Raw genomic sequence first — 17,395 nt, 5'->3', positions numbered from 1 at the left:
CACTGGGTTTTCCTTCTGAAACCAAGACTACACTGTATGTCAACTAACTTGAATTTAAATTTAAAAAATGTGAGTATCTTTTGTGCACCATGGGTGAGCCTGAGAAGCCTCATGGAAGAAGTGGAAATTACCCCACGCTGGCAAAACGTGTAACTGTTTCCCAGGAAAATATCAGTTCAAGCTACATCTTCAGTGTGGCCAGGATCCAAAGCTTAGAGCCTCTTTCAGGCTTTCCTTCCATGCTCCCCCACCAAAACCACAAAACGAATTCCAAAACACCTTAAACCAGTAAATTCAGCTTGCCAAACTAAAGAGATCCAGGTAAATATTTGTTATAGATATTAATACAGATATAGATGTAAATGTAATAATAACAACAACAACAACAATAATAATTATCAGTCTTGGTCTGTGCCAAAGAGGAAAAGAGAGAGAAACCATTTCAGTAGTAATAAATGTGTAACTTTTTCCCTGGAGAAACATAGCTTTCCTGAAAGGTTGGCAAGAAATCTGAAGTAACCAAATTCAGCTCATAATAAAGAAAATAAGTATCAATCTTATCTCCCAAGAGTCTTCAGAGAAAAACTTCACCAAACAGATCACTTACCAGGCATCCTCCATCTATAACCTTACTTTGCTCTGTATTCATTTTGCATGTTACCTGGAAGAAGATTTGCATTCCTTTCTAAAATAAAAAATCCTTAAGGTAGAACCTACTTCATTATCACTCAATAATGCTGCAAACCCTAATTCTGCAAGTAAACATTACTATGTGCAACCAAAATTTGAACTAGAAAGCATGGCAGTCTCCAAACTGTCTGCTCATTAGACCAAGAAGAAACACAGCCACCTCCTCCAACTCACCTACCTACATTACTACTGCTAGCACTACCCCTCTCGAACCACCTCCCAGTCTGGCAGAGGCAGAATTTCCAAGTCAGTGAAAACCCATCATGATGAAAAATAACATGCTCCAGGCCAACTGTATGTAGACCAAATCCAACCAGCCAGATGTAGACCAAATCTCTGTAGTCATAGAACAAAACATTTTGCTTACTTCCCATAATACCTATGGATTTCCTGACACATGCAGACATCATACTAGTATCATTGCACCATTATTTATATAAATAATCAGATAGCCAGAGCTTCTCTAGAGGCTGTATAGACTCCATATTTTCTAGTATCATTCTTGTATGGTTGTGAACAAAGCAGCTTTTCTTAGTCCCTCTGGGATAACTGTAGAGAAGACAGAGTGAAATGAAATGTTTCTCATTCATGATTTTGACACATTTACAGATGTAGTTTCAGTCATAATCCAGTTTTGGAAATTCTTAACATTTCTATTACTATCTAAAACATATGATGAACTTGACAAATCAGAAAAGCCTGAGCTTCTGCTTCTAGAGGTCTTCAGAAACTAGAAGGGCTACCAGGAATAATCAGAATTAGAATTTCCAAGCAAGAATCAGAAAGAGAGCTGGGAAAATCCGAGAAGGGAGTGCAATTAAGGGATTAGAAAATTATGTGATACATTGATTTCAACAGTGAAATACAATTTTTCCTCTACTTCTCCCTATGATTCTCTACTCCCTTTTCTCAACCTCGAATCCTGTCAACAGAGAACACCTAATAAAAGTACTCAGGTGAAAGCAGCAGAAGAAAATCCAAATGCCTCTCTACCTTATTTTCCAAATTACAGCTGTAACATATGATTCCCTTTGTCTACAATGAGCACTGATCCACATTCATTTTTTTTTCAAGGAACCTTTGGTTTCCCCCCAAAGCCTTCCTTTCCTTGTAAGCAAGAATCTAGAAATCTGTCCAGTGGTCCCAACTATAACTACAGTCCATCTCCACTTTCAGACTGGCAGTTGTGAGTGGTCAGAGGCCGTGGCTTATTCTTTTTTGTACCTCCTCTCATCATGTACCCTCAGTAATACAATGCACACAAGGTGTCTTAGGAAAGGTCGATTATCTCTGGTTATATTCCTTCATATCTTCAAACGTGTCCTTCTGCTCTCCCATGTAAGGATTAAGCTATTTCTTTATGTCCTTCCTCAACAGATTTTGCTTGGTTCTTCTCACAGCCCTAGGTGGCTGCTCCACATTGCCACCATCTCTCTTGGAAAGTTAATTGTTTTGTTTGTTGTAGGGAAGACACCAGATCATCTGAGTCACATGAAAGTTGTATCATGCCTCTAAATTCTGAGTTGTTATCCAAATATGGATTTACATCACTTCTCCACCAAGACACATCTATCTCACCCCAGCTCAGGAAACACAATCTACAACAAAGAGCCTCCACCAACACTTTTCAAGGGACACTGTTTATCTTTCTTCCCTACTTTTTTTTCTGATTTCCAGTATGCTTTGTGATTTCAGTGATAATAAAAGAAAAAATGGATGAGGATACATCAAAAAAATATGATTCAAAAATCATATTTTCAATTCAGAAGATACTTGGTGAAGGAAATTGGCATTTGCACATGATTTTGCTTAAACTAGGGTTAAAGAGAATCTGCCTTTGGAAGCATATAACATGTATCAGTTGATAATGGAGAGAAGTTGCCCAAGAACTGCTAGAGGGAAAGAGAAAGACAACATAGAAATAAACATTTGCCACACATAATCAGTAAAATGGGTGTCATGCATGCAGAAGTGTTTTCTTGGCTCTAGTGTTAGGATACAGCCCATAGTGTACATGGTGGTTGGGGGGTGTTGAGCACCCCCATTTTATCTATCAACAAATATGCCTATCATATACATAAAATTGACAGATTCAAAGAGAAAGAACAGAGCCATCAAATTTCAAGGTTTATTCAAGATTGACTCAATATATTTGAGACTTCATAAAAGCCTTCATAAAGTGTTTTAAAGATCACTAGGCAGCTACACCCCAAGGGAACATAGTAATCTTTCCTCTTACAACCTGAACTAGCCTATAATCAATGCCTACCACAACTTTTTAAAATTAGATAAGAAAGCCAGGGAGATACCTCCAGCAGCTGTAAAAATAGATATCTAGCTCCTTAAGCTTGGAGCTTGGTGATGGGGAACCACCTTATCACACTGGACCTGCTCTTCTGAAAAGTCCACACCAATGCTCTCCCTAAGAAGATATGATACAGAGACTTTCAGAATATCAAATGAGAAAGTATAAAGAAACATGAAGGTGGCAGGAAAGTCAGGTAAAGAATCTTCCTTCATTCAAAGAGCATGTCTAAGTAGACTAAGTGCTGTGCCCTGTGGGAAACACAAAGATGAAGAAACCAAGATCTGCACCAGGTCAGTAAAAAAGGCCAGGAGGGAGGGCAGGACAAAGAGGTAGGAAGGACTCTGGAGAAGAAGCACCAAGGAATAACCTCCCCTAACTCATATTTTCCTCAGCAGAGCTGAGAACCTCAGTGGTCAGGAGGGGAACAGAGTGTAGGGCTCTAAATCACTCTAACCCCTCAAACCTAGTTGTCTTCCCAAATGCACAAGGCCTCTGGTCTGCACCCTGCAATCCACAGTCTAGCCATGGGGCTAGAAACCCCACAAGGCTTCCATAGCCAGGTGCATTCCAAGTCCAGCCCTGCTCTCTGGCTCTGTTTCCATTTTCTTGCCAGCTCTATATAAGGATAAATCACTTACCCATGGACTTGTTCTGCCTCAGAGGGGAAAGACCTGAGAAGAAAGTGCAAGTCAAACCCAGGGAGAGGTAAGGAGCTTGGCAAGCCAGAATCAGGACTTAGATTGGATCTTAGCAGGGGCCCTGGAAGGCAGGCCCTCTAGGAGGTGGGGCCACTGGGGAGGCGGGATACATGCAAAGGGTGGGAAAGGGTGCACTAGATAGATTAGCTGCAGTCCTGGTGGTAAGCTGGGAGTAGCCAATGGGAGACAAGTGGGGCCATATCTAGGTGCGTTGGTGGAGTGAGGACTTAAATGGGGGGCCTTCATTGGAGACTTTGTTTGCAAAAGATGTGAATTTAGAAGTAAATAAACTCTCTAGGGTTCTGGGTATGGAGAAAGTGCTGATTGGCAGGAGGAGGTGGGGGGGAGCCAGGTGGAGCCCAGCCTGTGGTGATTCAGAGGCCAGTCCCAGATCCAGCTAAAGAGCCCATTCAGCAATTCTTTGAACAAAGATAGGAGCACCGCATCCCCCCCTCCCCCAGCTGCCTCTTCCAGAATTTCCTACTAGGTTCCTCTATCACCACCATCCATCCCTGTCTCCTCACCCATGTTTTCTATCACTCAAGGAATAAAATTAAAAGAGAGCTGGCTTAAGCTTCACCCTGAGGGATTTCCTGAGACAGTCATTCAGAGTTCATAGCACATTCTAACTGAATATGCATTAAGCATTGTGCTGGAGGAAATAAATGAAAAGATATAGTCCCTGCCTACGGAGCTTCCTGGTCTAGACAGTCATAGCATCAGACTTCCAAGACCCTGAAATGGTGATCAAAGGAAGGTGTCTCCTTCATCCTATAATGTTAATCCTCAAACAGAGGCAGACTTGTCAGAGATAGAGAAGGGGGGGACTACTTAGAGACTGAGGGTTGAATACACCAATGATGGGTCAAAGAATCCCTCAAAGGAAAAGAGGTGCCACTGCCTCTCTACTTGATATTGCTGAGGTTCCATTAAACCCTAAATTACGTTCCTTAAACACTGGGGTGGAGGTGGAGGGATGGGAGAGAAGGGTAGCAGATTTTGTCTCTACATGACAAAATCTATACTAACTATACTAAGACAGATTACTAAAATTAGAGTAGAAAGAATTATTCCAGACCTCAGGAAGAACCCCCAAGTGAGAAAAACCTACAAATCACAATGACCCTGCCCTAACACATCTCCAGTAGGCATGGACCAAGGGCACTAATTGAGAACCTCTTTCTTTTGTTCCAGGTACTAAGCTGGGTAGTAGATGAGTGGCCCAGCCAGGACTACAGAGCTAAAATTCCTAAAGGCAAAGGAGACAGTCAGGGGTTTGAAGGATGGCTTCCATAACAGAACAGTATGAGGAGAGCATCTGGATGTTTGATTTGTGTCTGTCCAACAGTTCTAGGCTGCCTTCCCCTTCCTCTGGCTGGGATTTTCCCAGATGTGCATCTGCTTGATGGAAAGAAATGTGTAGGGGGAGGGTCTTCCTGTCCTTGCATCTGGTCCCAATGACAATATGTTCCCCTTTCACCCTATGCTACTCACTGCCTACTGGATAGAGAGTGGGTAGCTGGGGAGAAATTGCAGGACCCCCAAAATAATCACTAGGTAAAGAAAAGAATGGGTACAGTGTTGGGGAATACAAAGGACACAGAATGGGGCCATAATTCTCTCGTGGAGAAAGGGGTACATCATGGGGTGACTTGGTAGTTGCGGCCCATCCAGGTGATTTCACATGAAGTATCTGAACCTTGATGGGTTGGAGGAGGGAAGAGGTGAGGAGGCAGGGGTGTGAGCCAGAGATAGGGGAAGAGGTTGAAAGACATAGAGATAAGAGAGGCAAGGAAGAGAGATAAAAGGTGGGGCAAGAAAGGCAACAGGGATGTGGGGAGACACCAAAAGGAGACAGACACGAGATGGGCATGGAGAAACCAAAAGGCACACAAGGTGAAACTCAAAAGTGTGATGGCAAGAGACACGTGAGAGAGTGAGAAATGGAAGCAGGGAGGGAGACAGCCAAAAGGAAGAGCTGAGGGTAGACTCAGTTCTGAAAATCTCAGACCAAAATATGTCTGGAGTCAGAGAAACAGAAAGGTCTATAGACAGGCAGATCTGCCTGACAAAAATGAAGGTTAAAGAAGCAAAATAGGAAGGAAGGACACAAGGTTTCTGGGAGGAGGGGGGAGGGAGCAAGAGAGAGAGAGAAGGAGGCAGGTGTGGAGCAGGAGGAGGGACCCAGGCCAGGGAGAAGACATATATTTACTTTATGATCCTCTTCAGTCTCACCTGGTACTTGTTGAGCCCCCGTACTCTCTCAGGTGCTGCTGGGTGGTAGATGTGTCCAGGAAGCTGATAGGATGAAGCGGCTGCCATCACTGCCCCTGACTCCCTCCCATTGCCAACCTGGGGATACAAAAACCCCTACATGGATATGAAAACTGCCACCCCTACTCTCCCCCAAAATGCTGCAATCAAAAGACCCCTGAGGCGTACCCCTAAACTTATCAGAGTTAATGTAGCTTGAGAAGCCAGTGCAAGGGGGAGTGGGGGCAAAGGAGAAAGAGAAACCGAGGCAGCAGGCAGGCAAGGATGAAAAACTCTGGAGAAAGTGCTGGGGACAGGACGGTTAGGGATCACATGGAGAAGAGTTAGAAGAGGGTAAGGTCTGGGATGGTGTCTGCATTGAGAGCTAAATAAGCACCATGCAAAGTATAAGCAAATAACACATTAGTGACTGTCCATTAATTTGGGGTCAACAATGTAGATACCTTCTGAGCAGTTATGATGTAGGCCTTGAAGCAGCTCTTCACTAAAGAGCTCCCACAAATATACATATGAAACCCACAAAAGGAGAAACTGAGGCAGAGAACAGTGACTTTGAGGCCAGTGTACATGCTTGAATGTAGGTTTCAATGGACCTGAGATGAAGCAACTAGCCATGGCAAGCTCGATTCTGCCTTTTTTCCCCAGGCTTTCCTGCGGCACTGCAAAGACTGACTCCTCCAGCTCCTCTCAGGGCCAGTGGAGACACTAAGAACATTAACTCAAGCAATCTAAAGGAGAGTCGTCCTCCCCACCCCCTTCCCTGACCACCATATTTGAATGTCCCAAAGGCCAGATGTCTGGTTATAGCCAGAGCTCAAGGAGTCTCCTTAGCAGCAAGAAAGAGAGCAGAGAGGGAACCTTGCAGAAAATCCTGAAGAAAAGATAAGGGAGCAAAACCCACCAGGTCCATCCCACCCCACAGACACTTAGAAGTTTACTAAAGTTCAGAATGTCCAGGGCTTCCATGTAATTAAAACCAGGAGCTGGGTAATTACACTTCTTCTCCAAGTTCTACCCTTTACCCTCCCTCTTCCCCATGGACACACATCTGATGAAACACACTAAACCAGAGGACTTGAGAAACTGCCTCCACTAAAGCGATGGACTTAATTTTAGGAAAAGGAATTTAGAATACATTTGGAAAGGATTTCCTTAGAGGTAGGGTTATTAAATGCTAGAACCAGAGAAACACATACACACACATGTACAACCAAAAGGAAAAGGAAAGCCTTCTCTTAGCTGCTATTTCTCTGTCTATGGGATGGACCTCCAGATGATGTGTCCCACGTCAGGAAACAAAATATAGTCTCTCTAAACTTTAGGAAGTTAATTCCTCCCTAACCTTTAGTTAGGCAAATATTCTGAAGAATTACACAGTCTATATAAGAGCCCCAAATCCAGAGCCTAGTTTGCTGCCCTATCCCCCAAACCTCCCTCTCCTGTTGGATCTCAACCTGTCTGCACCTCTCAGTGTCCATTCTTTGGACTCACCCTGTGAACCCAGCCCAGGGGGAAGGAAAGCATCCCAAGGGAGGAAAAGACATATCTGGGATGTGAGAAGAGAGACACACAAAACAAGAAACCCTGGGAGAGCATGCATGCATACATGCATTAATAAATAAATAAATAAATAAATAAATAAATAAATAAGAAGAAATGAAACATGTAAGATAATATACTGTAAACAGATCCTTCCAGTGTTGAGGGACATATGGAAGGGAGGATTAACATGGACATGGAGAATACAAAGCAAGATTAAAGACAAGGAAATGCCAGATTCGGAAGCTTGGGGTGCAAAGGGCTTGGGAGACAGGAGGTTGATGTGCTCAGCAGGTCTGGAGAGAATAAGCTGAAAAGATAACAAAGATGTAGATGATTTAAAATGCCTAGTACATTTATATTTACAAATATTTATAGATGTACACATAAATATTTACATAAATCTCATTTTATCCTCAGTACCAGGCTACAGAAGCAGGTATTAGTGCTACAATTTTACAGATAATGAAACTAAGGTACAGAGAGGTTAAGTAGCTTGCCTCAAGTCACAGAGCTAGGAAGGGGCACAGCAAAGCATCAAATGACTGCACTGTGGTGCCCCTTCCTACAGGTTTTGCCCTGGGAAGCACCCAGGCTTGAAGCCTGTTGTGTGAGGGAGAAGTTACTCCACAGAGGGCAAAAGACCTGCCTCCTGGGGCCCTTCTCAGCATCCTCTGCCCAGAAGAGCTTGGCCAAGTTTAGACCTCATCTGGGAAGTGGGGAAGTCATACCTTACCCTCTGAAGATGAAAAGCTAAACCAGATCATTTATTGAAGATCTTTGAGCTTTAAAACAGAATTAAATCCATGGAAGTGGTGGGTGAGGGGAATAGCCAGGATAAAGGTTTCAAAGCCTTCAGTGTTTCCATTACCCCTCCACACCCCATCTCTGTATCCCTCTCCCTTTTTCTGTCTCCTGACCCCAGAGGCCTCTTCCCCACCTGTCTAGATCCTGGTAGATGTATTCCCCCCCACCCCCGCCATGGCTCACTAGCCTATGCAGCCCAGGCTCAGTCAGCCTCACAGCATATAAGGACATATCAGAGATGTCAGCCTAACTTCCCAGCATCTTGTCTACCCAGCCCAGAGTCACTGTGGAGCTACAACTGTGGCACAGTGTACATTACTGCCCAATATTACCACTATCAATTCCCACCCCTGGAAGGTGGGATTTCCAGGTCATCCCAGCCCAAGCTCTCTGCCCCTCTCTCCAGCAGACCCTGCCTCCTCCATCCCTTGCCTCCCTCCCTAACACACTTTCCCCAACACACACACACACACACACACACACACACACACACACACACACACTTCCTCCTCATCTGGTTCACATTCACATTCTCCATATCATACACTTACTGAGAACTCAGACTTATCTGATCCTCTCCTCTCCATTTTCTTGCTCCTTAATAACTAAATGAGTATCATTCTCCTTGTCTCCTAGAAAACTTTCTAGACTTGTCTTCTTCCATCTTCCCTCCTTGGTCATTGCCAGTCTCCCATCATCTGAGTCATGGGCCTGGTCCAGTTGCCCTTGACCAACTCAGCTCACAAACATTTGCACCCAGAGCATTTGCTAGGGAGCACCCAGAGCTCTCTGCCTTGGCTCTCAGCCTCATCTTACCAGCTTCCAGGAGTTCCCACATGGTAGGGCCCCTGCTCCCCGCTCTGGGTCTCCCCTCACTGCCCAGCACACACTGAGGGTAGAGTGTGTGACTCACTGATTCTTCTCCCTAGAAGAAAGGAGGGAACTGAGGAAGAAACCCAAGCAGGGACATCATCTGAGCCTACACTGCCCTTTGAGGTTTAGTGTCAGGGAAGCAGGAAGTTGGAGAGAATCCATCTCTAGTGGGGCAGTGCTTTCATTTAGAGATCCCAGGATACCTGTGTGTGTACGTGTGTGTGTGTGCATGTGTGTGTATGTGCTCTCACACTTCTGAAATGCATGAAGCATGGAATAAATTCATTGTATTTAAAAACAAGAGACAGGCAAGGTCACCCTAAAAAGCACTTAACTGACTGCCTCCCCACCTCCCACAGGGCTGTTTCATCCCAGCCCAGCCTCTCTGGGGAGACAGGTACCTTGCTTGTTTCCTTCTTTCCCCTCATGTGCTTCTCAACAGACTGTCTCTCTCCTTGCCTCTCTCTCCCTCCTGCAGTGAGAGGCGCCTTCCCTTTCCCTGTGTCTCTGCACGCCTGCCTCCGTCATATTCCTTCTCGTCCACTCTCTCCCTCTGTCTTCTGTCCATTTCTCTACTCCCTGTTGCACTCTCAGTTTCTCTCCCTCTGATCTCAGTCGGGGCTCTGCCTTTTCTTCTGCATCTCACTCTTTCTCTAACTTTCATCTTGTTTCTGTTCTCTCCCCCTCCCCCTCCACTGCTCAGAGCAGTCTTTCAGGAGGGTTGTGGCATCTCCTTCAGAACCAGAGGATTCTGCCGTTTTGTATGAAGCTCTGAATTGTTGTGTTCCTGCCACACACACACACACACACACACACACACACACACACACACCAGCAGAGCCTTTGACTCAGAGTCTGCATCCCACCCTCTGCAACCTCTACCTGCCCGTTCTCACTGCCTCCCCCTCTGGTCCCCACCTCTTCCTTTTCACTCTCTGTCTCCCTCTCCCTCTCCCTCACTCTCTGTGTGCACTTTCCTGACTACCTCCTCAGCCCTGGTCCCATGTCCATGGGCCTGTCTTTGGCTCTGGGTCCATGATTTTCAGAGCCCTGAAGTTGGGTCAAACTCCTGTTTCTGAGTCCATGTCTGCCTCTGTTATCTCTGGCCTCTGAGCATCTCTCTGACTGTCTTGGATCTTTTGCTTTGCTCTCTGGGTGCTGCTCTCTTTCCCCTCTCCTGTCTCTGGGTCTGGCTCCCTGTCTCTCCATTCCACTGCCTATTGTCTTCCTCTGTTGACTGCATGTCTATGTCTCTTAGACTCTTCATGGTGTTCATACCAGCTCTGCCTTATTGGTCCCTCTCTGTCAGGTGTGGCTTGAATCTACTGTATTTTCTTCCTGCTCCTATCCTTGTCCCTATCTGTCCTCTTCTCTGCTTCCCAGTGCTGTCCTGCAGTTCCTGGAGTAGGCTGGTGGGGAGGGAGTAAAGGTGACTGGGAAGGCAGACTTTCATGTGGAAGATGGATGACTGGACTATCAGGATGTACCTTGGGCTCTCACTTCAGCACTCTCATCTAACATTCTCCAGGACTTTAGATTCGGATCACCTCCCCTGCCTCTTGTGCTGGACAGCCAGGCCCTGAGACTTGGCCCCTCCCCTTCCCAGTTCATCCCCTGGGAGCCATTGGAAATCCTGGGAGGGCATTCAAAGTCCCATTAGGCCAGGTATCTATGTATCTGGAGCATTCTATGAGAAGAGGAGTGAGGAGTGGCAGGAGGCCCACTGAAGGTGCTTTGTTGGAGGGGGTTAGGGTTGCGCAGAACAGAAAGCTTGGGAGCTTTGCCTCTGGATCTTGGGAGAAACTAACCAGTGGATCCTTCCATCCCTGAGATAGATGCATTTGGTACAATGAATCCAGGGAGGATATGTGGCTGGTCTTGAAATAGAAGGGGAACAAAAAGTGTGTGTCCTTCTATTATCCCCTCATGGTACCTGTAACCCTTCTTTGTACATAGAAAGTTCTCAATAAAGTCATTGGCTTGTATTTCACCAAGTCTCCTAAAGTAAGCACCTAAATCAGTAGAACTCAATCCCTTTCAATATTGTTCCCACCCCACCCCCCACTCACTCACTCCCAGCAAGCCAGTATCTGCAGCCAGGACAGTTTCCCCTGCCAAGCTTTCCAAGTACCCCAGTGATCATGGAACTCCAGCTCAAATCCCAGTCATTCCAACCCATTCTCCTCCATCACTTACTTCATGTCCCTTCCTCCCCCTCAACCCTCTTATCCACCCAATGCAACTTGCCCCCTGGGTGTCTCCCCAAAGACAGATACTCACTAATTAGCACTGAGCACTATAAGGGAAGGGTTAAGGGCAGCCTGGTGGGTGGAAAAGAATTCCAGAGCTAGCAAATAAGGAGGTCTGTCAGCATCTGTCAAATATTCCATCTCTCTCCAGCATCCCTGTCTCTTGCTCCCTGGCTCCTGACAATCCATCTCTCTGCTGAGTCTGGTGGACAGACCTTAGGTGCAATTTTGGCAAAGACCAGTCTGCTCCGGACCCATTTTCTCCAGGAATGTCACTACTCCTAATATATTTTTTTGAAATCTCTGAAGAGTTTGGAATCTGAGGTTTATATGAAACCCAAGGATGGAGAGAAATTGCTCTTTAAGCTCAATATCCTGATACCATACCCTTGTCTCCACTGCACATCCCTAAAGCAGAACTTAAAATTTCAGATGGCAAAGGAGGGAAATCTCAAGAAGACTACCCCAGCCTTAAGGAGGTCCTGAGTGCCTCCAAAAACCAGGGAAAATGGCAGGCAGGCAGAAGATGCTCTTAGACAAAGATCTCTCCTTGTGATATAAGCAATTTCCACGGGAGTAGTTACTCAGCCCTGAGCCCTTGAGGGGAACCTTCTCAGAGGTAACCTGTGAAGAACTCAGGGCCACAAGAGGGCAGCAGAGAATGGCTCTCCCTGCAGAGCCAGTCCTGGGCCCTAGGATCTGGGTAAGGGCTGGGCTGTCCAGGTGAGGGGAGTCTGGCTCCAGCAATAACTCAGGAGTTTCTGAATTCTGGAACCCCCTTCTGCAGCCTTTTCCACTGACATCCCTTATCCTCTTTGGCCCCTGAAATGCCATCACCCACTCTAGACTCCTTCCCTTTTCTGGTCCCAGCACTGGGGCTGCTGGAACACAAGGTCAGATGACATTCCAGCTCACAAAGGTGACGCTTCACAGGATCCCAGCTGATAACTAGAGCCAGAACTTGAACACACATTTTCTTGCTTCCCAGAACAGGGGTCTTCCCATTTGTGCTGACTGCTGCTCATAACAGAAAATCACACTTCATAGGCCCCAGTGGGAAGCCAGCGCACAACCCATGGTTTAAGAATCAAGGTCAAGGGGTGCCTGAGTGGCTCAGTCGGCTGAGCCTCCGACTTCAGCTCAAGTCATGATCTCACAGTTTGTGAGTTCAAGCCCTGCTTTGGGCTCGCTGCTATCAGTGCAGAGAAATTTTCAGATCTTCTGTGCCCCTCTCTGTCTGCCCCTTCCCCACTCATGCTCTCTCTGTCTCTCTCAAAGATAAATAAAACATTAAAAAAATCAATGCCAGTCAAAAAGAATGAAATCTTGCCATTTGCAACTACGTGGATGGAACTGGAGGGTATTACGCTAAGTGAAATTAGTCAGTCAGAGAAAGACACAAATCATGACTTCACTCATATGAAGACTTTAAGAGACAAAACAGATGAACATAGAGAAGGGAAACAAAAATAATATAAAAACAGGGAGGGGGACAAAACAGAAGAGACTCATAAGTATGGAGAACAAACTGAAGGTTACTGGAGGGGTTGTGGGAGGGCGGATGGGCTAAATGGGTAAGGGGCATTGGGAATCTACTCCTGAAATCATTGTTTCACTATATGCTAACTAATTTGGACGTAAATTAAAAAAATAAAATTAAAATAAAATTAAAAAGATACATTAAAAAGGTAAAAAATCAATGCCAAAGCTACACCCTTCTCCATGTGATACATGTTTATGTACGTGGCTGGTGCACACAGGACTTTAGCCATGGAGGACAGGCATATACACCACAACACCATGCTGTGTACACCCTCACCGTCAGCACACACACCCCTCTTCCCCTCAGAATCTCACAGCCCCTGCCCTTTTCTTCCTACTTCCTGAGCTGCAAGAGGAACTTCTCCTCATTTATCATTTGCTCTTTGCCCTATGTTTCCAGAGTGTCCTCAAAGATGCAGACAGGGAAGCACTTTCCCAGTCTAACCTAGTCCCTCCTACCACAGGCTCTTCTCATGTTTCCCCCCTGCACAGCTTGAAGTGCAAGGAAGACAGAGGGAAAATTAGTGGTCCCTGAGCTTTCTTCCCCATGTAATATATGTTTACATACATGACTGGTGCACACAGGACTGTTAACCACAGAACACAGACACGTACACCACAAACACTGTGCTGTGCACACCCTCACCCTCAACACACACACCCCTCTGCCCCTCAGAGTCCCACAGCCCCTGACCCTCTCTTCCTACTTCCTGAGCTTCAAGAGGAACTTCTCTTCATTCATCATTTTCTCTTTGTGCTGTGTTTCCAGAGCTCCTCAAAGCTGCACTCAGGGAAGCACTTTCCAGTTCTAATTTCACCCCTGTTTGACATGGCAGAACTTGGAGTCACAGGGGAAACAGAGAGAAAACCGTTGGTTTCTGAACTCGCTTCTCTGAATCTGCCCTGTTGATCATGGCCCTCCTTCCCAGGAAATGTCTGACCCATCTGTGATCCACCAGCTTTAGCCCACATCCTCTCAGTGTCCCTACACTCTGTACCCATGTCCCTATCCAGAAGAAACTACTTCCATGCTTGGAGGAGGGGGTGCTGGGATCCATTTCACAAACTCATTCTGGGCTTATCTGAAATGCAGTACAAGAAGATTCGAGTTAGACTCAGGAAGAACTTGCCAGAACAAATGGTTGAAAGATAGCTTGTGTGAAACTCAGAAAGAATGCATACATGGCCTTCTCAGAGTACTCAAGAGACAAGAACTTGGTTTGGACCTGTCGGTTTTCAGTGTGATTCTGGTCATCCCAGCCTCAGGAGGTAGCACAAACTCATACATTTACAAGCAGGCATGCACACCCAAACTTATACACTCTCATATGCTCATCAAATATACCTATGTACATATGCATGCCACTCTATTCCTTTCTTGTAAGGATCCAGAGCCCAGTCCTCTAGATTCTAGAGATCAACAATGTCCAGGAGAAAACATGGAAACCCACAGGAAACCTATTTATAGTTTCTTGGCCCACAGTGGAACCCATTTGCTATATTCCCCTTCCTGAGTGTCTAGGACTCTAGCCCAACCATGGAAGGGGAACCTGCACAGATAATTAATTCCTTCACACAACTAACATTTTAGAGCACCTATCTGCCACCTCCCACCCCACTCCCATCCCACAGCCTGCAGCCTAGGCAGACACATAAAAGAGTAAGACCTTCTTCTCAGTGGTGTGGTGGAAAGAGCAAGAGCTCAGCAGTCAAGGACCTGAGTTCAAATCCTGATTTGACTCTTAATATGCTGTGTTATCTTGGGCACTTGACATAACCTCTCTGAGCCTAAGTTTCATCACCTGTAAGCTGAGGTTAATAAAATTTACCTAATGATTCTCTGAGGATTAAAAAACAGGTAAAACTTCCATAAGCAATGTGTCCACACATGAAAAGGGACCCCATTCCATTCCCCAGCCCCTGTTTTGAGCATCTCCCCAGCTACCTTCCAGTCCTGCTGTCCCTGAAAGAGAAACCCAGTCTCCTTTACTCTCAGACTCTCAGTTAGGCATACCTAGGGAAACTTGATCCTGTCTTGGCTGGCTCCATAGGACTCCCCTGCCGCAATCCAGGTCCCCACCCCCCTGTTACATCATGACTCTTGCCCCTTTGCAGGTTGAGTTTTCCATAATAAGCCTTGATGCAGCTGACGAAGGTCCAAATTTTCACAATGGAGCACAGAGCCTACCTATCAGAAGGAAATGAAGTGCTAATTATCACCAGGGAGCCATGCCAGAGAAAATTGTCCTCCTATTCTTCTAGCTTTAGCCAGCACTCTGAGCCCCCATGATTGATCAACTAACCTTTTTCTGTATACCTACTGATCATGCATCCTTTCCTAGAAAAGAACAGAGCCTTCTGAACATCATGAAAAATAATCCAGAGACGGTTGCACAACCCCATTCTCCACACCAAGGAATCAGACACCCTTGCACAACCTCTTAGCACCAAGATAACATCTGTAGCTGGTACCATTGAGTATACATGTAATCAGAAAATGTTAGGGACACTGTACTACTTTTTCTTATTAACTGCCCTAAGCTCCTTTAATAACCTCTGGGCCAGGCAGCAACCTCAGAGTTGGCCTTTGAATAAGATTTCCTCTTCTCTCCAGCTAGCTGAACTCCTGAATAAAGCTCATATCCATTTCCAATCAAAATTCTTGTCTTGAATATTGGATTTTGGAGCAATGGGAAGCTGAGATTTGGTTTCAGTAACAAATTTTGTTGAACCAGCCAGAAACCGATGACCCTGTGGTATCCAATTCCCCCAGAATCTTAAGGTGGAGCCATTGGCCAGTAGCAGACCAAAGCTTTCTTCTTGGTTTCTGGACTAGTAACTTGGACAGCTTCAGGAAATTAGCTATTCCAGGCTAGTTGTTCTCAGGGAGGGAATCTGAGGGTCTGTTCCTGCAGCTGCCTAGACTATTTTTTGTCTCTGGGAACCTCACTGTTGCTTCCAGACACATGTTCTCTGCCAAGTTTTCATTTTGGTTGGATTGGAAAGAAAAGTAGCATTTGGGGAAGTTGAGGAGCTTCTGGGCTATGTAAATCCCTTGGAGTGCACACCTACACACGTTTCTCATTCATGAAGCACTATGTGTTTTTGTTTACTTGTTCATGCTTTTCCCATTCAAAAGGCATGGCTTTGAGGAAAAACTAAAAGTTGTTTCAATAATTATTAATTTATTTGGAATCTGGAGATCGTTTTGGTGTGTGTGCAGGCATTGTGTTGTGTAGTGTTAACTTTGTCCATATTGGGAAGTTCCATCTCTATCCCACCCAGTAGCTCACTGGGCCAAATTTGGAATAATGGGAAAGAATACAAGCAGGAACCCATGACAAAGAAGGAGATAATCTTTATTGTGACACCACCTTGTCATGTATGTTAAGCTCAGAGGATAGATGGCCATAAAATGGCTTTCTTGGATCTCTTCCTCCCATTGGGTTGTCTCCAATAGGTGGTTTAGGTTTGGGTCCCTCAGCGTGTCTAGGGAGTCCTTTGGTTCAGTCATTGAATTCTGACTTTGGGGGAGGAACCAGAAACTAAGATGCCATTTGGTTCAGTTGGCAATGCCCCAACTTTTGGGGGGAAAAGGATGCCAACAGAGGTACCCTGGGCTTCATGTAATCATAGTTTTGTTTCTACCGTGTTCTTTCCGAACTTTCTCCCAGGAATATGAGGACACTTCTCTTCCCAAAGAAAATACATTAGAACATATTTTAAATAAAAGGTGCATAGGCCTGAAAACAATCATGAAAAAAAAAATTCTTGTTTTGCAGGAGGAGGGACAGGAGACCAAAAGAATATAGAAATGTTATACCAATATTTGAATCTACTTCTGGCCTTTCAAGAGGTACCCTTTCACGCTGGCCTCTTCCTCTTCCTCTTCCTGCACCAGCATGGGTGCAGCTTGGATAATGGGCCCCATCCCCAATGCCTGGGGCATGATTGGTGCCTGTTTCTCCTACCCTCACTATCAAGGAGCAAAAACACCTAAACTGTTGGGTCCCTTCCTCATGAGGTTCAAGATAAAGCACCTCCCAAATTAACATGAAGGCATTCATGGGCTGCACAGAACTTGAACTGCCCACTGCAGATTTCCCCACAGGCGCCCTAGGTAAAAATTGCCAGTTGGGAACAAATTGATTAACTTTTAGTGGAGACAGGTACAACATATTCCATATTAAAGCTAATTGAAGTTTGTTGGTTTAATTGAAATAGATACATATGTAGCATTATCTGCATTAATATAATAATTTTAGGCAGAGGGGCCAAGATGGTGGAACAGCACAGTTTTTTTGCATCTCTTGTCCCTGAAATACAGCCAGATCAACACTAAACCATCCTGCACACCTAGAAAACGGATTGAGGATTAACACAACAATCTTCACAACCTGAACCAGAGAACTCAG

General features: G+C 45.3%; 2 protein-coding genes across 3 annotated transcripts in view; both read right to left on the bottom strand.

Annotated features, from left to right (window-relative positions):
- Positions 1-17,395, bottom strand: part of LOC131519898 (cationic amino acid transporter 3-like) — a 96,968-nt gene that overhangs the window by 48,215 nt on the left and 31,358 nt on the right. The gene's annotated exons all lie outside the window — the stretch shown is intronic.
- LOC131519899 (cationic amino acid transporter 3-like) overlaps positions 1-17,395 on the bottom strand; it is a 224,937-nt gene that overhangs the window by 176,860 nt on the left and 30,682 nt on the right. The window contains exon 1 of one of the 2 annotated variants that reach the window (XM_058743466.1): positions 3,000-3,043. The exons of the other annotated variant lie outside the window; for it this stretch is intronic. The gene's annotated coding sequence lies outside the window, so the exon portion shown is untranslated. Of the gene's footprint in view, positions 1-2,999; positions 3,044-17,395 lie in introns of those variants that run through there. 2 annotated transcript variants of the gene reach the window in all.

Source organism: Neofelis nebulosa, chromosome 8 (assembly GCF_028018385.1).
Source record: "Neofelis nebulosa isolate mNeoNeb1 chromosome 8, mNeoNeb1.pri, whole genome shotgun sequence".
In the NCBI taxonomy this organism is placed as follows: Eukaryota; Metazoa; Chordata; class Mammalia; order Carnivora; family Felidae; genus Neofelis; species Neofelis nebulosa.
Note: the sequence above shows the minus strand (reverse complement) of the source record. Positions and strands in the feature narration are given on the sequence as shown.